The 18,325-nt window shown below is 42.0% G+C and overlaps 1 protein-coding gene across 1 annotated transcript in view; it reads left to right on the top strand.

The window, feature by feature from the left end:
• Positions 1-13,071, top strand: part of LOC135498609 (uncharacterized) — a 57,249-nt gene extending 44,178 nt beyond the window's left edge. Inside the window, exon 11 of the transcript XR_010449113.1 lies at positions 12,742-13,071. The gene's annotated coding sequence lies outside the window, so the exon portion shown is untranslated. The remainder of the gene's footprint in view (positions 1-12,741) is intronic.
• Positions 13,072-18,325: the final 5,254 nt, after the last annotated feature.

Raw genomic sequence — 18,325 nt, 5'->3', positions numbered from 1 at the left:
GACCATGTTGATGTACATAGTGTGTGGTGTCGGGAGTGTGCGCCGGCAGTCCTTGTCAGTATGTTGCATCATACAATATCCAACAATATGATTTAATGCTGCATGCCAATAAAAACTACGTACTATGATAGTCTACTCACCTAGATCTTGCAGCAATAACTGTCCATAATTATGCCCCTGCCATAGTGGGGGCATTATGTACTTGAGTGGTTTCCGGCCGCCGCGTCCGCTGCACTGAATTCCGGACTATAACTCAAGAACCACTTGTTCGACTGACTTGAAATTTTTAGGGGTTGTAGGCCTAGTGTGTCAAAGGGTCCCTATTGATTTTGGGCGTGTTCCAAAATCCAATATGGCCGCCAGCTGCCATCCTAGGTTTTTCGCATCCGCTCGCTAACTGAAGAACCAGAGGTCAGACAGACTTCAAACTTTTGTCTTTCGATTTTGGGTGAACAATGTACATCAGTCCAATGAAGATCAACATGTCAATGTGTGGTCGAACTCAAACCACTATCATTCAACTATCACTCAGCTGTTTGCTTGATTGAACGTTTCGCTCCAAAAATTCTGTATTTCATGTTAGCAATTCTTTTATTCTTTCAACATCAAAGCCAGTCTGATTCCATTAGAGCAGTTTCCTGACAAGAAGGTGGTGTGTCGTTGCGGCGAAAAAAATTATTATGCAAAAATAACAAACTCAGGCGGCAAACTGCTCTAGTGGAATCAGACCTTAAAAAACTGAGCTGATCTGCATACATAAAATATCAAAGCTTGCAGAGTGATCGTGACCTGTTTTTACGTCCTGCACATACCTTCATAAGTCTGACTATCGCGTGATTTCCCAGGATCAACACTGATGGCGATGCCCTTGTATTTAGCCTTCTTCGACTGGAAGTTGGACGAATTATCATCATGCTGATTCAGCCGAATGACTCGCTTCTCCCTCTTCCTTGCTGCCCTTACCGCCTCGGAAAATTTGTTCTTGAAAGAGACCTGGAAATGAAAGATTTAAATGTTACAGGAAGGCATTTCAAGAACAAAAGGACCTATACATGTCAGTGGAGGATAGGCTTACAAATGATGCTCTTCTTTAATTTTCTTATTTTTCCAGTTCATTGACAATGGGTGACATCAAAGTTGGTGTTAGTGTTAATTTTGGGTAAGTGTTATAGTTTTTCAGCAGCCCTGAATGCATCATTTGCACAAACAAGGCTGTGTACCCTTAGCTTACACCTTATGTTTGTGTTGATCATAGTGTCATTCTGTTTCGGTACTAGAATTGTCCAGTAACAGCCATACATGACACTAACAGGCCAGAGAATAGTCTAAATAAATATACTCAGGAGTTTGACCTGACTTACCCAGTAACAATGTCCATATGGATCCTTCCATGCGGGAAATTTATCAGTGATGGCCCTTGCGATCCGGTCGTAGTCGATAGTGAGATAACTTTTGAATGAGGTATAAAAGTGGACACATTCTTCCACAAAGCGATCATTGGTTTGTTTTTGAATTCCTAGCTTTCCAGCTTTTATCCACTCTGTAAGTGCCGTTGAAAATTTTGGGAAGGGTACCGGATCTGGAATTGGAGCAGAAAATGCCACAAATTCATTGGGGCTTGCAGACCTTGGACTAAAACATTCCTCCCGGACTGCAGTGCAGCTGGCAGGACTGCACACTAGACTCGACCTTGAAGAGGTAGACCTTGCACTAAAACATTCCTCCCGGACTGCAGTGCAGCTCGCAGGACTGCGGACTAGACTTGACCGTGAAGAGGCAGAACTTAAACTAAAACAATCCTCCTGGGCTGGACTGGCAGGATTTGACCATGGAGAGGTGCCATCACTCTGGAATGAGAATTCAAACTGTAATTTTTTATTTTCTAAGTGATCTTGTCATATATTTTTTTTTGGGGGGGGGAGCAATTTGCAGCTCCACACAATGGAAAGGCCAGGCCGGGAATAACTGTTGAGCGTGACCATAGCTTTAACACTACAGTTACCAAACGTGCCCTGCTAACGGACAACGACGACGGACGCCACGTTAATGCAAAAGCTCACTTCTTCTGAGAGGTGAGCTAAAAACCACAGCTTGGGAAATGGGTTTAATCAAGAATGCATGTCACTGCATGTGGATGCAAAAACTGAGGCAATTCAATTGTCAACTTTTACACTTTAAATTTTAAAATATAAGTTTACCTTAGTAGGACGCAGTAACATGCACATGATTGCACTGCAGTGTTGTGGATGTGGATTTCTTCTATTTTTCTAGCCAGCATATCCTTTTGATTGACACTACAAATGAAATCTGGGGGTACGACAGGCTTACATCGGACATCCTCTTGTTTCAGTTTTGTTTTTAGCCTAGCCTAGCTATGTACTTACGGAGTTGATTTCCAACCGGAGTAATTTCTGGATTTTTTTTTAAGCCCAAGTTGAGGGATGAGGTCTTTAACCTCAGCTCCCGATAGTGTGGCTAAGGACTCGCCATCAATGTAATTGTCCGTTTCATCCCGGGGCCGGGTTTCATCACTTTTATCACTCTGGCTAGACCAGCAACAGGCCTACATACAAAAGCTCATACTTACTCCCTAAATAGGCCTAAAACCGAAGAGAAAGCACGAACATGACAAACATCAAAATGGAGACCTTTTGATGTACATCTCATGATCTTGTACATGTAGGCCAGCATCCCAATCAAACACGTGTAACGTTACACACTGTCATGTCCAGACAGTTCTTCAACTCATGGGCAAATCCAACAGAAAGACGAATATTCTAAAAAGCACTTTGTTCAACGTTGATTATAATTACATACACTATAGCTCTACTCTGATGCTGATGCGATGCTGCATCCCCTGCATCCAACTCTGAACTGCACCTAGACATGGCACGCACGTGGCAACAATGTAAACAGACTGCGTAATCCAATCACGACGCGACTACAACAGATGTCGTGACGTCAAGCTCTAAAATGTTAACAAATGTGGTTCAGAACATCGCTGATAAAAGTATGAAAACGGGGAAATATAATGAAATGAACACACAGGTTTGATTCTACATTGGCAGACGAATCAAACCTGGTATTTAGTTTAGAAATACACAAAGGGACAGAGTCGTAATCATCGACGGGAGACTGGGCAAAATGCCGAGTTTTAGCGAGAATACACAGTGAAATATACGCGCAGAAACCAGACTCAAAGAAAGTTCTGAATCACAAATGCAACGATGAATATACTTATAAAACCTATATAAAACTAATCTGAGTGTACTAGTACATGCCTCCCGAGAGTATCACCCTGCTATACTGAGCCAAATTATAATAAAAGCAATAAATCGAAGTGCGTTTGCACGGATGACTCACATAAATTATCTCCCGGAAGAACCGCTTCCAAATAAGGCAATGACGTCGTCATGACGATGGAAACATTGGGTTTCCCCAGAAAGGGGCGTGGCGCCCTGGCATTACAACAGCCCCCCCCCCACTTAAAAACTAGTGCATACCATCGCACGAATAAAACATCTATAACAATATTTACCACAATTTACAAAAATGTCACCAGTGCCCTTTAAGAGTCCAAAAATTACCAAAAAAAACGTGACTAGTACCCTTTAAGAGTCCAACTTTAAAGAACTAAATCAGCCCATTGCTGCTGATAACAACAATCTACAAACACGTGACTAGTCTCCTTTAAGAGTTCAACTTTAAACTAACGCGAACTGACTTGTCCTCTCAAGTCCATATAAAATACTCATAACAATCGTAACCATATCAAACTAGAAGAGAGTCCCAAGATGTACATGTAGCTTAAATGAAATGTCACAGAGCGTCCTTGGCTCACACTGCACCGGGATATGTTACAGTCTCCTCCATCCTCAACCAATCAGGACACACCTCAAACTCTCGTCGACTTTACAACACCTTCTGGTCGCATGGGTCGCAGAGGCACATCAGGTCTAATCACATGGACGGGTTCGTCGGTATTCTCCGTAACGTTGCTTGTCTCTCTAGCTGGTGAAATGCGAGGCGATCCATGAGGCGAAACGTTTTCTTTCTCACTCTGCAACTGTAGTGCCGATCGCTGTCTCCCCGTCGCTCCTGCTACTACTACTACTACTACTAGATCTACTGCTATGCTACTACTGTGGCTACTTCTGCTACTGTTGGGTCTACTCCTCGGTTTACTCAACGTCGGAGACTTTCTAGGCACCTCTTCAGGCTGGGCGGCTGACATTACTGACTTTGATCTGTCTTGTCCCATAGCTGTGGGGAATCCGTGTTCCTTAAAAACAGCTGCATGCCGTCTCTGGTAATGACGACGTAATGTTGTGTGCCTGGTTGTCACAGTCTCGCAATCTGGGCATCGATGCTCTCCAGGTGACTTAGGTCTCTCTACTCCAGGCTTTTGGGGCTGCCTCTCAGCGGGTACAACTATACGACTGTCCTTGTCTGCGAGTACAACACGGACTACTTCCGAATTAACGACGTGCGCCCGATCCAATTGACGTGATTGATGATGCGTCCGGGCCTGTGGCCAGCGACGGTTCAAATCTCGTGACGGCCTACGATGACTGCTGTCTTGCCTTCGCCTGTATGGAGAACGTGACCTCTCCCGATGATGATCCTGATGACGATTGTTTGTCCATGGGATACTATTCCTAGGCAGTGGATGGTCCCGCCGCAAATGCCAACTCAACTCCTCTATCGTCCGACATCTTCTTCTGCAAATAGTACAGTCATGCGAAAACTCCATCCTGAAAAATGCAGATGAGTCTTAAAATTTGGGTTACATATCTCCATCATCTCAATTAGTTTACAGCCCCAGTATATCCCAAAAACTTCTGGGAGATTGCAAAGCAGCGTCACATTCTAGGCCTATTACGGATGACATTAGCTGTTGATCATATGTGACCCTCCATCACAAAACCAGTCACTTGGGGACAATTTAAAGGAATTGAGTTGTTATGTTTTCCAGTGATTAAGCTTTCCAGTGATACCTAGGTGAAGTAAATCGGACAATATTTGAGAAAGTTATGGCCGTTAGAAGTTTGAAAACTTGCGGGTTCCAAAAAATTTGAAAATTGAGTATTTTCCTTCTAAAGTTATGAGAATAAACTCCTTAGCAACATATACTTTTAAATAACCAATTAAAGCGAAATTTTCAGCATATGTTTATGAGATATCAAGAATATTGTATACAAAATTTGGTGATGTTTGGTATTCAGAAACAGGTTTGGATTTCACATGTAAACAACACACTTTTTTTAAGCAAGGATGAGAAATTTCAACTCAACTACAACATGTATAAATGTCTGTCTATGCACATCTGGAACTTCAAACACACAGTCCAAGAGTCCAACAGAATGTCATTTTCAGTTCACCTTTCCTTGACCCCGCCCACGGCCACGCCTCCAGCCACGCCCCCGGCCACGTCCATCATCACGACCATGCCCCCATCCGCGTCCACGTCCATTGATCGTCACCACTCCATTCTGAGTCGCATCAGCAGGTTCGTCCATCCGGTTCAGCATTCCTTCATCATCCGAATCATCTACGGGCATGTTAGCAGGCCTTGGACACATAACATCCTTGTAGGGATCTGCTACAAAATCACGAATCTGCTTGAAGAGGTATTGCTGTCTCGCCAAGGGAAGTCCTAGGGGTTGAATGGCTAATGGTCGTCCATCTGGAAAGGTGGCATCAGGCAACATGACATTAAAGGCAGTTTCCTCACCCTCTGAACTGGACTTGGCAAAGACTGTGCCTGGGAATTCAGCATCAAACCTGAAAACAAAAGTGGAAATCATTAAAAACTTTAGAACATTATTAATTCTGGTAATTCTTTTTTGGAGGCAATCTGCAAGGGGTAAGTCTGAGCAAGCTATGACACTATCTATAATCTAACAGCACTACACACACAGTCTTGAACACGTCTATTGCTTCAGACTTAAGAATTTAAAGTCATGGAGGAAACTTATCATCAGCCACTATTATTATCATGACTTGCATGTAGCAGAAATGAACAGTTTCCTATCTGTTTCATCTTTACAGGACACAAAATTCATGATAAGTGATTATAACAGTTGAAAATTGCTTGTTTTAATTATCACATTCCTGAATGAGTATTGAAATTATTTACGTGAAATGTTGTAATTTCTTCACTCCAGGTAGTGGTTTGCATGGTGGGCTGAAGAACTCATGCCAGTTGTATACCGGAACATCCACGGATCCATCCTGTCTCCCGGTGACCTGTGCAACATTGACGGAAGCACTCTTGTTCACCACATCCTCCAGTACACTTAATGCAGGGACCTCAGTACGGCGAAATGCTTTTTTTAGCAAACCAAAACACCAATCAGGTGCAAATTTGGTATGGCCCGCAATCAAAAAGTTCAGAGTCACTGTTCTGTGCAGTCCCCTTGCAACTCTCCAGGCAAAGTACCAAATGACGTATCGATTCTTGTTTTGGCCGGAACAGTCCATAGTTTGAGAAGAAATAGTCCAAGTATGAGATCACCGCATTTGAGCCCTTGCTCACTAGGTTGCCCTCATCTATAAGAGAGTTTACTTGTCGCGGAAATCCCTCACAGCAAACCCCAAAGAGACCAATTTTCCTGGAAACAAGGAAATAAATTGGGCCAGGCTGTAGGGGGTTACTCGGTAAGTGAACTTGCTGAGCGTAGTCAAAGCTATAATGCATAGTAATGTCTCTACTGCAGGGAGCATTCACAGACAAATCAGTCACATTGTTTTTTGAACAAGCCTCCTTTGCTAGCTGAATCATATTCTTGAACAGAGAACGTTCACGGTGCACTATGTACAAGTGTTCCTCCTGCTGCTTTACTCGCTCACTCTTGTTGGCATCTGGCAGATTGGCACTCCTGAAGATCAGCTGGTTATTACGCTGACAAGTCCAGCATAGGTCAGTCATGGGTCTTGCAACAACAATGAAAGGGCAGAGCTTTCTCCAAAATTCAAAAGAGCTGCTGCTCCCCATTATCCTGTGATCTGAAAAGGATGAAGAATATTGTTAAGAATACAGTAACATAATCAGAAAGCTACAGCTTGTTCTTTTTCTTCTTCTAGAGGTTACAATATATATGTGTGTTTATTCGTCGAGAAATAGTTCTGACACATGTGGTGCATTTACAGATTTGTGCTGGGTGCTAGGTGCTTGTTTACAACGATCTATTTACATATCCGTGAAAAATCAAGGTTCAAAGAATTTAACTAGTGCACAGAAAATAAATCATTTCTGTTAATTCCCTATGATTAAACGCCGCATCCCCTACGTCTCGCATGACCATCAATTCGCTAATCTGTTCCGCTAACCTATTTTGCCCGTTCTTATCATTCACTATATAAAAAACCCTCAACATATCTCCCCAGCTGTCCACATTGTTCCTATCTAACCCATATTTTGCATACAACATGTTGACACTTCTCCCCAGTGAAGATTCACTCCCCTGACACACAAGTTTAAAACACAAGCTGACAAATACATTCTTGGATGAAGACATACCACCCATAAAATTCATTAACCGTTTTTCTAGTTCAATTTCAATACAAAAGTCGTGAACAATGCACGGCAGTAAATCATTGTGAGTCCTGTATGGTAGATTTAAAACCCGTCGCAGACACTTCCGCCACGCAACAAACAATTCCTCCATATAAGGCTTAGACAAGTCCAGAAGCTGGGAACCATATAAAGACATACAAAAACTTTTGAAAAGTGCGTACCTTACATGCGCATGGGCAAATCTGAACTGTGCCATTAACATGTTAGTTCTTTTGTACAAGTCATTTATTAAAAGCTCTACTCTTCTCCGATCAACACGAGGACCCAAAATAATACCGAGGTGTTCTTCCTCCATAGATATGAGTATCTGTGTGCCCTCAAAAAACAATGCCCTTGGTGGATCATCTAACCCAAAAACTAAAAATCTACTTTTTGATGCATTGAACGAAATATTAAAGTCAATTGAAAAACAACTTGCTGTACTCAACATTTTCTTCAACCCACGTAATGAGGGTGCAAGCATGATTAGGTCGTCTGCGAAGGCAAAGACGCCACAAAAGAGGTTACCAACATGGCACCCAAAACCAGCCTTCTTTAAATTCGCCACTAGCTCATCTATGTAAATACCAAAGAGTACAGGAGACAATACACCACCTTGTTTCACACCATTAGAGACAGCAAATTCTGCTGAGACACATTCCCCCCATTGAACTCTCACCCGTTGTTGGGTGTATAAAGATGCCAGAAACCTTGCCGCAAACGGGCACAACCCTTTTTTAGTCAAAAGACAGAATAACTTTACAAAATGCACGCAATCAAAAGCCCGGCTAGCGTCCAGCATGACACAATATACTGCTGTGTTACAGCTTTTATAATAATTAATGACCTCATTTACAATTGAACTGCACGCCGCCGTAGAAACACCAGTCTTAAAACCAAATTGAGCATCGGAGGTCTGTAAAACCTTCTCATACTTTTTTAAGAAAATGTTGTCCATAATTTTTCCGATGATGCTACTTAAAGAGATACCACGATAATTATCTGAGACATTTAAAGACTTTCTGCTGTTCTTCGGAATTGGAATAACTCTGGTTTGAACGAAACCACGGGGACAATAACCATGACTCATCATGGAACTCAATAAAAGTGACAAATACACATTCAACCTTTGACTCCCATTGATAAAAAGATCTGACATTATTTTAGGATTACTATCCGTCTTTCCGCGCTTTAATCGCCTGATCCCACCAACTACCTCTTGGAATGAAATACCATGACTGGCATCACAATTACCATCCCGACAACCACTGGCGATTCCTAAATCCAGATCCCTCTTCAAGTCATTCATCTCATTTACATTGTACGACACCGAGTTATACAAACTTTTGAATTTTTCGCCAAAGAGATTACATGTAGCGTCCATGCCACTAACTCCGTCCATGCTATTTGGTTGCATAGCTCTTGTTCCCTTAACCTTCTTCACATTCTTCCAAAACTCATTTTTATCATTATTTCCGAGTGACTCGGCTAACTTATTAGCTGCAACCCTATCATGATTTGTCTTGTTTCGTTTAACTGATAGATGATACAAGGCCCTTGTATGGCGCCTTATGTCAGCGATCACCCCCAGCCGCGGCCTACCATTCTCCTTCCAGAGATTATGCCAGAACATAGCTCGTTGCCTATACTCTTTCACCTCATCGGTCCACCCGGCTCTGCCCTGGTCCTCACGTACCCCACTTTTCACATGTTTTAGAGGTATAGATTCCTCCCCAGCCGAAATGCACGCCGCAATGATCTCCTCATGAAGCCGATCAATTACCTCATTGTGCATGACACAGAATGGATCGCCGCAGCGTGTCAGGTCATCCGGGATAGCAATAACTCTCAGGTTTTCATCTAAAGCCTCTTTGTATCTCATAATGTCCTCAGGTCCTGCTTTATCCCAGTCTAGTATTTGCCTAGACTCATTTCTTACGTCCTTATTTTCATATCCAAAGACCTGAACATCAGTACTCAATATCATAGAAAGGCTGGAGTTATCTGAGGGGTTGTCAGCCCTATGCAGAGCAGTGTACTGCTCGATCCTATTAAAAACATTTTCTGAGATTATAAAATGATCCAAAAGGGATCTTGCGCCTGTGATCTTACTCTCAAATGTATATTCTACATTACATACGGCATGCGTTCTTCCACAGAACAGACTCTCCCTCTCCAAAAAGTTCAACAACGCCCTAGTATTATCTGACCCGGCCCTGCTGAAGTCGGTATTCCAATCCCCTCCAATAATAACATCATTAACATTTGACATTTCTATAATTGCAGAGATCTCTTGCAGGACACCATTAAAAATTTCAATATCTTGCCCATCAGTAGGCATGTACACATTTATCAACAACATTTCATTTTGTAAACCAGGGCTATCAACCTGCACAGCGCATACCCTCTTTGATTCCCATTGAATTGGTTTAACACATGCATCACTATGAGCGTTCCACGCGATTGCAGCGCCACCGTGAGGCCTGCCAACCAACAAAGATTCACTTGCCATACCAGTGACACCATGAATATTAATGGTACTCCCAATTTCACTACCAAGTTTCTTAAGTTGCTCATTATACAACCAATGTTCCTGTATGAAGAGGAAATCCGCATCCTTACTAAGGTCTCTTAAATATTCATGTCTACCAGGCCCAGTACCATTACTGTTGTAAGTAGTGCATTTCAAAGTGTTCACAAGTGTAGCCAGAGTTATTGTCAGTAAAAGAATTAGGGACCTACTTATCATCAACACCTTGCTGTCTGTTTTGTTCGCGACTTTTAGACGGAACGACATACTTGCGGACCGTGACGCCCTCCGGCCACATGTCCTCACTCATGAGTTTCGGGTAGTCTGTTTTCCCGACAGTTATCCTAAATGAACAGTATGCTGAATCTGGGTGTGATAAACGTTTAACAGCACGCACATTTATGTCCTGTTCTTTGACATATTCCTCGAGATCAGACTCAACTGTGCCTTTTCTCAATCGGTACACAAACACATCCCTGGCAGGCTCCGGACCTGCTATAAGTTTATCACTGCACTTAGCTTTCCCAACGATTGCGCGACGCCTATTCATTTCACGTTTCTTTTCTCGCTGCACTTCATATCTGCCCTTTTCGAAGACATCACTGTCACCGTCAGAGCTCCTGTACTGATTTTCTGATTTACTGCATCCCCTAAGACGCAGCACATTTTTGTGAATAGGTGCGGATACGCCGCCGGACCGGGAGTCCTGCGATAGACCTTGATTGTCGTCTTTCCCACGGAAAGACTCGGACGGCAAGGTTGATGCGGCCTTGGCGTACGACTTTCCTACAGGCAGCTCTTTTGTCTCCATCCTCGTTCCGGACGGATACATGATGTGAGGCCAGCCACGACTGCCTCCCCGACGACCACGGTGACCCCTGCTACCGATACTAGCTCGCGCATTAACCAATGACATACTGCACTGCGGTGGCATATAAGAACTGTATGCGCCATTTGCTTTGGGATTCTCAGTACACGTCTCCGTCTCGCTCGATTGTATTTCACTTTCGACACACACTGCCTCCCTATCGAAGTTTGCTTCCCGTTTCTGTTCTCTCGCTGTGATATCAAAGATTTCAATAGAGTTTTTGGTAGCGACTTTCTGCACCTCCGCGAGCCTGCATTCTAGTTTCGACAGGCGATCAACTAATGAAATGTTATTTAACTCTTCGGGATGAGCACGTGGAATCTTCCCAAGATCCTCTGCGTCAATCACAAACTTCGGCAACATATCTGCAGAATCTAGCTTTTTAATAGCCTGAATAATGTCTACTGCGTTTGCTGCCTCCTCTGACCGATTTACAGAGGTCTTTCTCGTCTCTTTCTTACCCAATACACTGTTGTCACCTTTCTCCCATAACAGGTTTTTCGCACTAAGAATGTCATTCGGCGAGAAGAAACCAACCACAGCCTTTTTAATGGCATCAAATGGCCCCGAGTGGACACCATATACGATATATGCCAGAACCGGGTCACATATGGTCACTGGAGTCTGACAATCCCCAGTATGACCGTCATCTTGTTTACTAGTATTCACATCTGTCACATCATCCTTCTCGCGCTCATCATCAGCATCGCCCTCATTGCTGCCGTCACCAACCTTTGACATTTTGTGCTCGGGACTCACTTTCTTGCCATCTGGTGTCAACTTATTGAACGACCGCTTGTTGGTCGGCGTCCCAGACAACGACCAGACCGAATCGCAATCCTCTAAAGTCTTTTGAGTCGATGACGCAGCCATGCGTGACGAATGAACACATACGGATTGTCCTTAAACGTATGTATGTTCATGTATGTGCACTGTAATGCACTATGGAATTTTTAGAACGACTTGGGACATTTACAGCTCCAAAAACTCACAATCCAGGAATGAAACCTGGCAAAAGTCTATCAGATATCAGTCAGTCTCACCTACACGCTTATATCAGTCCCTACGATCACGATAGGACTTCTTGATTACTGCGATAAATTCCGATTTCGTCAGAGAACAAATCAAATACTACCGCCATTTGGCAGCCATCTTAATAAAAAAAATCAAAAAAAAAAAAAAAAAAAAAAAAAAAAATCTGAAAGCTGAAGTAAAAAAGGTTTATCACCTGTCCCATCCAAAGCCTCTTTGTAGCAATCGTACACGGATGTCTCAGTGTGTGATGACGGAATAAGCTTGATGTCATCCCGCTTAAAGCCTGGCACCGACCTGGCAGCACAAGAGCATTCTCATCAGCATAGTTGGTGATGAAGGACACTGTCCTCTTAACATCCTCGAAACAAAACGAACGTGTGTTGCTCTTCCTTCCCCCAGATTTTTTCTCCATAGGCTGCAAACCATTTTCCTTATTATAGTGCTTTATCAGATGAGTAAGGCGATTTTGGCTGATGCTGAAAGTAACAGAACAGAAATAAATCATGGGAAAAGTGGTAAAACGTGTCATGGAATTAAAATTCTTGATGAACGTCATTCCCCATTCCTGAAAATCAACATCATTAAAACTTTCTTGAAGTTAAGAGAATGGCAGCTCACCTGTGCAGAAATTTGAAGGTCTCACGACAAATAGCTTTTGCCTCTAGCCAATAGTACGTCCTTTGTTGTTTTCGAACTGTCTGCTCTCTCCGTCTGCTTGCCACAGTCATCTCCGATACATTGATATTGCAGGATATCTTCCCCAGAAGGATTAGCATCTGGTCACGTGGCGTCATCTCCTTCATCACTAGCCTGTGGTGAATCACATCTTCTGGCACAAACTGTTTGTAGCACGGCTGGTTATCGGGCCCATGTTGATAAGTGCAGCTGGACAAAAGAATACATTTCCTTAGCCATCTCAACACCAGACACCGGTATGCCCTTTACTTAACGTGTGCCTGCGGCAGCAGTCTGTAACCTGGCATTAATGTTAGTAGCCATGGGCACTCATTTCAGATAGGCCTAGGCCTACATGCATGCAGGCCCCTACATGCATTGGTAGGCTTCACATGCTGAGTTTTGTAAACAATGTAGGCACTTGGACATTTTTTTCAAAATCTGTCAATTAAATTGGAAATGAAATAGCTGTATGGAGCCTGAGAAAACATGCACAAAAACAATTCTTAAAAATACAATATCTCAACGAATAATGAAGATATCTTGCTTAAATTTTCAGGATAGGTCCAGGATGAAGTTGGCCACAGGATTTGAGGACAGTGAGGTTAAGGTCGTGTTGACCTTGAAAAATATGGGTCAAAGGTCAAGCGTCAACGGCCACCAAGATATATGTAATACCAAACCACATGAACCATGGTGCCTTTTAACTCTCATTCATCCCAGTTATGTTGTATAATTAATCCCAATGATGATGACATCAGGGTATAATACAATGGATGCTCGTTTTTTTATCAGTGGCCAATGAGAAGGGCCTACTTGCGGCCATTTTGAATAAAATTAAAGATTTTTTTTCTTCTCCGAATAAAGTCATGTTTGGTATCAAAACGACCGCCAGGACATGCCCGTTACAATAAGCCACAAAGATAATTGCTTATTTACCTAGTCCAAGAAAATAGGTCATCAAGGATGTAATCTGTAACCATCTGGGAAACCAATATTTTAAAATCTGTCGCATCTGCCTCAGGTTCATCATTGGTCCAATAGGCCACCACCACAGTTGCTGGTTTTGGTTTGCTCACTGTCTTTTTACTCTGGTTCTTCTTTGTCTTTTTTAGTTCAAGAATCCTCCCATGGTAATGAACATCAGTTCATTCTTCATTCCCGAAATGGTCAATACATTCATCTAAAAGTGTCTCATGATTCTCAATTATCTGCTTGGCAGTTCTAAGCTTAGTATCAGAAATATCAAACAGATCAACGAGTCCCTGCCCTAAATCTACACTGGAATCCGACATAGCTAAACTTCACTTTTTTCTCCAACTTTCCCCGAAATGTCTGATCCTTTTTTTTCATTTTCTGTTTTTGCCTTTCGCGATAAACAATGTCCATGTGCTCTTCTCTTTTTTTTCTTGTTTTCCTTACTTTCCTGGCTCTCGACACCGCAAATGAGATGAGATGATCTTGTTCCTCAGCACTTTTAGAATTTAGCCACCCCAGGGTTTTGTTCTTGGCTGATCTTACTTTTCCATCAATAAAACCCATGGTGGCATTGGGTGCCCTGTGGTACTGATGGTCGGTCATGCCTAGGACACATTCACTCACAATATTGTGAGTTGGTGACGACTTTGTCATTGCTAACATCTCTTCAGTTGGTGATGACAATTTCCCCTCCAGATACTCCTGTAGTTGGCGTTCCAACACCAAGATAGATCCTTGGAAAAGTTCCTTCAAGACAGCACTGTAACCCGTTGTCCCCAATCATGAACGACAAGTCAATGAGTTTTAGGTTGTATCTACTGGCACAGCATCTTTATTGGATGTTGGTTAAACAGCCTTTTGCTGTTAAGTCGTTTGCTGTTACGCCGTAAAAACTGTAACGACACAATGTTGTATACACACTAAGTAAATATCGATACAATTGATACAAATTTCTAAATAAAAGCTGTGCTAAGAATTAAATGACATATCAATATCCACTTCATGTTCCAAACTATTATACTATTACAATAAAAGAGGGCGACCCTGTCTTCAGAGAGAGATTAACATATTTCCAGGATGCTCGGTTAAATGAAGCCAACCAGATGCGAAAGGATAGGCCTATCGATGACTCATACATGGCGACAAGTAGCCTATGCCACGCGACACACGTGTGAACACAATTAAATGCAACCAAAACATCCACGAAACAAGTTGTAAACTTAATCAAAGAAAACAAATGAATTCAATATCTTATACAACAAGATGACATTGTAAATGTCTGATGGTTCCCGATGTGCTGAATGTTGAAATAAAGTTCTGTTGACGCTAGTTTTAATTCGAATTGAATTTAAACCTTAATTCGTATTAAGTGTTCACACTGAAAACGGTGTGGCACGATGCGGAACCGTTTTATCGACATCAGTTTTTGATTCGAATAGACCATATCAGGGTAACAGGTGGCACCACATGACGGCAGAAAAGACGTCTCCAAATTGTTTTCAACGTTATTCCTCTAATGACGTGGCATACTGATTTTACCTTGACCTTGACCTCTGACCTTCAAGGTCATTTCATAACCTGAATGGGCAACCTCAATAACCTGGGCATAGGTGAAGGTTCCATGACTCTACTCCTCCCACAGACCGAGATAGTTCAAATTATCAAAATTGATATATGAAAATCTCATGATATCTTAATGATCCAAATGCCTGACACTGTACATTTTCATGTCATTTAACTCTTTGGTAACTACACATTACCTAGACTTGGTTGCACATTGCTAACTTACTCAGATGTCAAGATATCTCAAAATATCAAATTCGATATATCAATATCACCATGACCCTGATAACTGAGATTGAATTTGATGCACTCATTGAAATCAGGCACATCAATAACCTAGGGTAGACCTTGTTTCCAAACTTCTAACTTGAATAGGGACAGAGATATTCGCATCTGAAAAGTGTGACAGACAAAATCTCACATCTCAAAATGTCAATTTCACCATGATCCCCGTGTCGTAAGTTGACAATGATGGGCTCATTAGATTGCTAGTGTCCACAAACCTAGGGGTAGGAACTGTTTCTAGACCTCTAACCCTCATTTTAACTGAGCTGTGACAGTCATAAGACTGGACAGACACACAGACACACAGACACACAGACACACAGACACACAGACACACACACACACAGACAGACACCATGACCAAACACAATATGGTTCCTGTTCTGAAAGAACCAGGAACCATAACAATTTCAGTTTAGGCCTATGCAATTTAACCAATAGAAATGATATAAAACATAGCTTTTCACAAGAATTGCTGTCCGACACCATTGTTCTTAACAGGTCAGGTCATCCGACCCAAATTCAGGATCTAAAACTTGTTTTACGAAGTTCCAACATAAAGATATCATTACACAAAATAGATCAAAAGAATCTTTGATACAAGCCTCTCGGCGACGATGAGGAACTTCAGGTTAATGTGAGGCATTGTAGATCAAACTTATTATTAAACTTGGATATTTAGGAAGCGGTTATTGGCAGTAAACGAATGAAACGTGCAAAGAATATGTAAGTCATAGATATAGCTTTAAAGTAATTTTATTACCATGAATCATTTATGAAAACTGTAAACCGGGAAATTTTTGCGGGCGTTATAATTTTGCGGTCTTTGCAGTGCGCCCTTGTCCGCAAAATCAATACGCGTAAAATATATATTTGTCTCTCAATGTCCCTTTGCGGCACGGATGAATCCGCATTAATTTTAAGCGTAAAATATATTTTTCTTGCGAAAACGGACCTCATCCGCGAAATAAACCAGCCGCAAAAATTTCCCGGTTTACAGTATTGATGTTACATGTAAACTCTTACAATGATAGATTTAAAAGTACATGGTGTAAATAAGTTGATTGTTTTTGTATTCATTGTTCATACAGGTTTTTTCAGTCTAACGTCTATGATTGTCAGTCAAATCTTAAGGTATCACAACCTACAAGTACCAGTATGATCCACAATTTCCGTTAATATGACCGTTTGCATTGCAAAGCTGACATTTCACTGATTGGTAATTGACAGTTATGTCTTTAGTTTTCGAAAGGCGTGCTCCTGGTAGCTTGAGAGCTTTCTTGACAAGTTGTGTCAATTCTTGATTACCACGATGTGTTGGGTGCAAGCCATCTTTGGGAGTCACTAAATCCACCTTCGCCGGCCTTTCATCTTGAGTATCAGTTTTCAGGTCTCGGTTACGACAAAACACACGCTTAAAAGAAATCACATTGCAATTAGATACATTGTATATTCAATGAGGAAGTTTTTAAATATGACTTCTTGCACTTGTGTAGATAATTCAATTTGAATACGATTTTTTACTTGCACAAACATTACAAATTTTCACTGCATATGTCCATTTCAATGCTTTTATTATTTTGTTTAACTACTTTGCCTTCAACCAAGCATTGTTGTCCATGTTTCTTGGTGGAATGGTAGACACTGTCACACAAGCTTTTGGTGCAACACTTGTCATATGGCAAACAATTTCCTAGAAATGAAAAAGACCATTGTGAATATGATAATAATGAGCGGTGATAGTGATGGGTTATTTTAGGTTTTTTCTGTCTTATATTTTGAAGGTATTGTTAGGCTCTAGGGGGGTTGAGTTTTGCGAGTTGCCTTCTATCATTACATTTGGCCTTCGGTTCACTAGGACACAAGACCAATTGGAGATAGTGCCTTAGAGCTAAAACAACATGGCCGACCAATGTATTTAGTGTACATTGACTGCATTTATGGCCATGTTGTTTGGTTTTTAGCTCACCTCTTAGCAGAGGTGAGCTTATCCCATACCGTGGCGTCCGTCGTCCGTCGTCGTCGTCGTCGTCGTCGTCGTCGTCGTCGTCGTCGTCGTCGTCGTCGTCGTCGTCGTCGTCGTCGTCGTCGTCGTCGTCGTCGTCGTCCGTCGTCGTCCGTCGTCCGTTAGCAGGGCACGTTTCGTAACTGTTAGAGCTATTGAGTTGAAACTTGGAACACATGTACCCTTATGTAATGACACCTTGGAGACCAAGTTTCGGTCCGATTTGTTTCATGGTTTGGCCACCAGGGGGCCAAACGTTAAAAGTGAAAATATGCAATATCTCCCTTAATAGTAGTGGGGAAATTTTGAAAAAAATATGGTAGGTACTTCTAGCAAAGGTGCATCATATATCCTCCGGGTTTTTGATTTGACCTCATTTTCAAGGTCTCAGAGGTCAAATGGTGTAAATTGGCCGTTAGGATGTAACGATGGCACGTTTCTAAACTGCAATGACTATTGATACCAAATTTGGTACACATTTACCCCTTAGTCAGGTGATCTCAGGGACCGAAGTTTGGTCCAATATGATTCACCACTTGACCACCAGGGGGCAAAATCCAAAAACCTTAAAAATGTGATTATTCCTTAACTTCTTGCCCGATTGCCACCAATTTGATATCATGGGTACATCTAACCACCATACAGTATATGTCACACAGGTTTTTAATTTGACCTTCTTGTCAAGGTCACAGAGGTCAAATGGCGTAAATTCGCGGTCAGGCCGTAACTATGGCACGTTTCTTAACTGCAATGACTATTGATCACAAATTAAGTACACATGTACCCCTTGGTCAGGTGATCTCAGGTACCGAAGTTTGGTGCGATCTG

Source organism: Lineus longissimus, chromosome 14 (assembly GCF_910592395.1).
Source record: "Lineus longissimus chromosome 14, tnLinLong1.2, whole genome shotgun sequence".
NCBI classification, from domain to species: domain Eukaryota; kingdom Metazoa; phylum Nemertea; class Pilidiophora; order Heteronemertea; family Lineidae; genus Lineus; species Lineus longissimus.
This window is presented reverse-complemented; position numbering and strand designations above follow the sequence as displayed.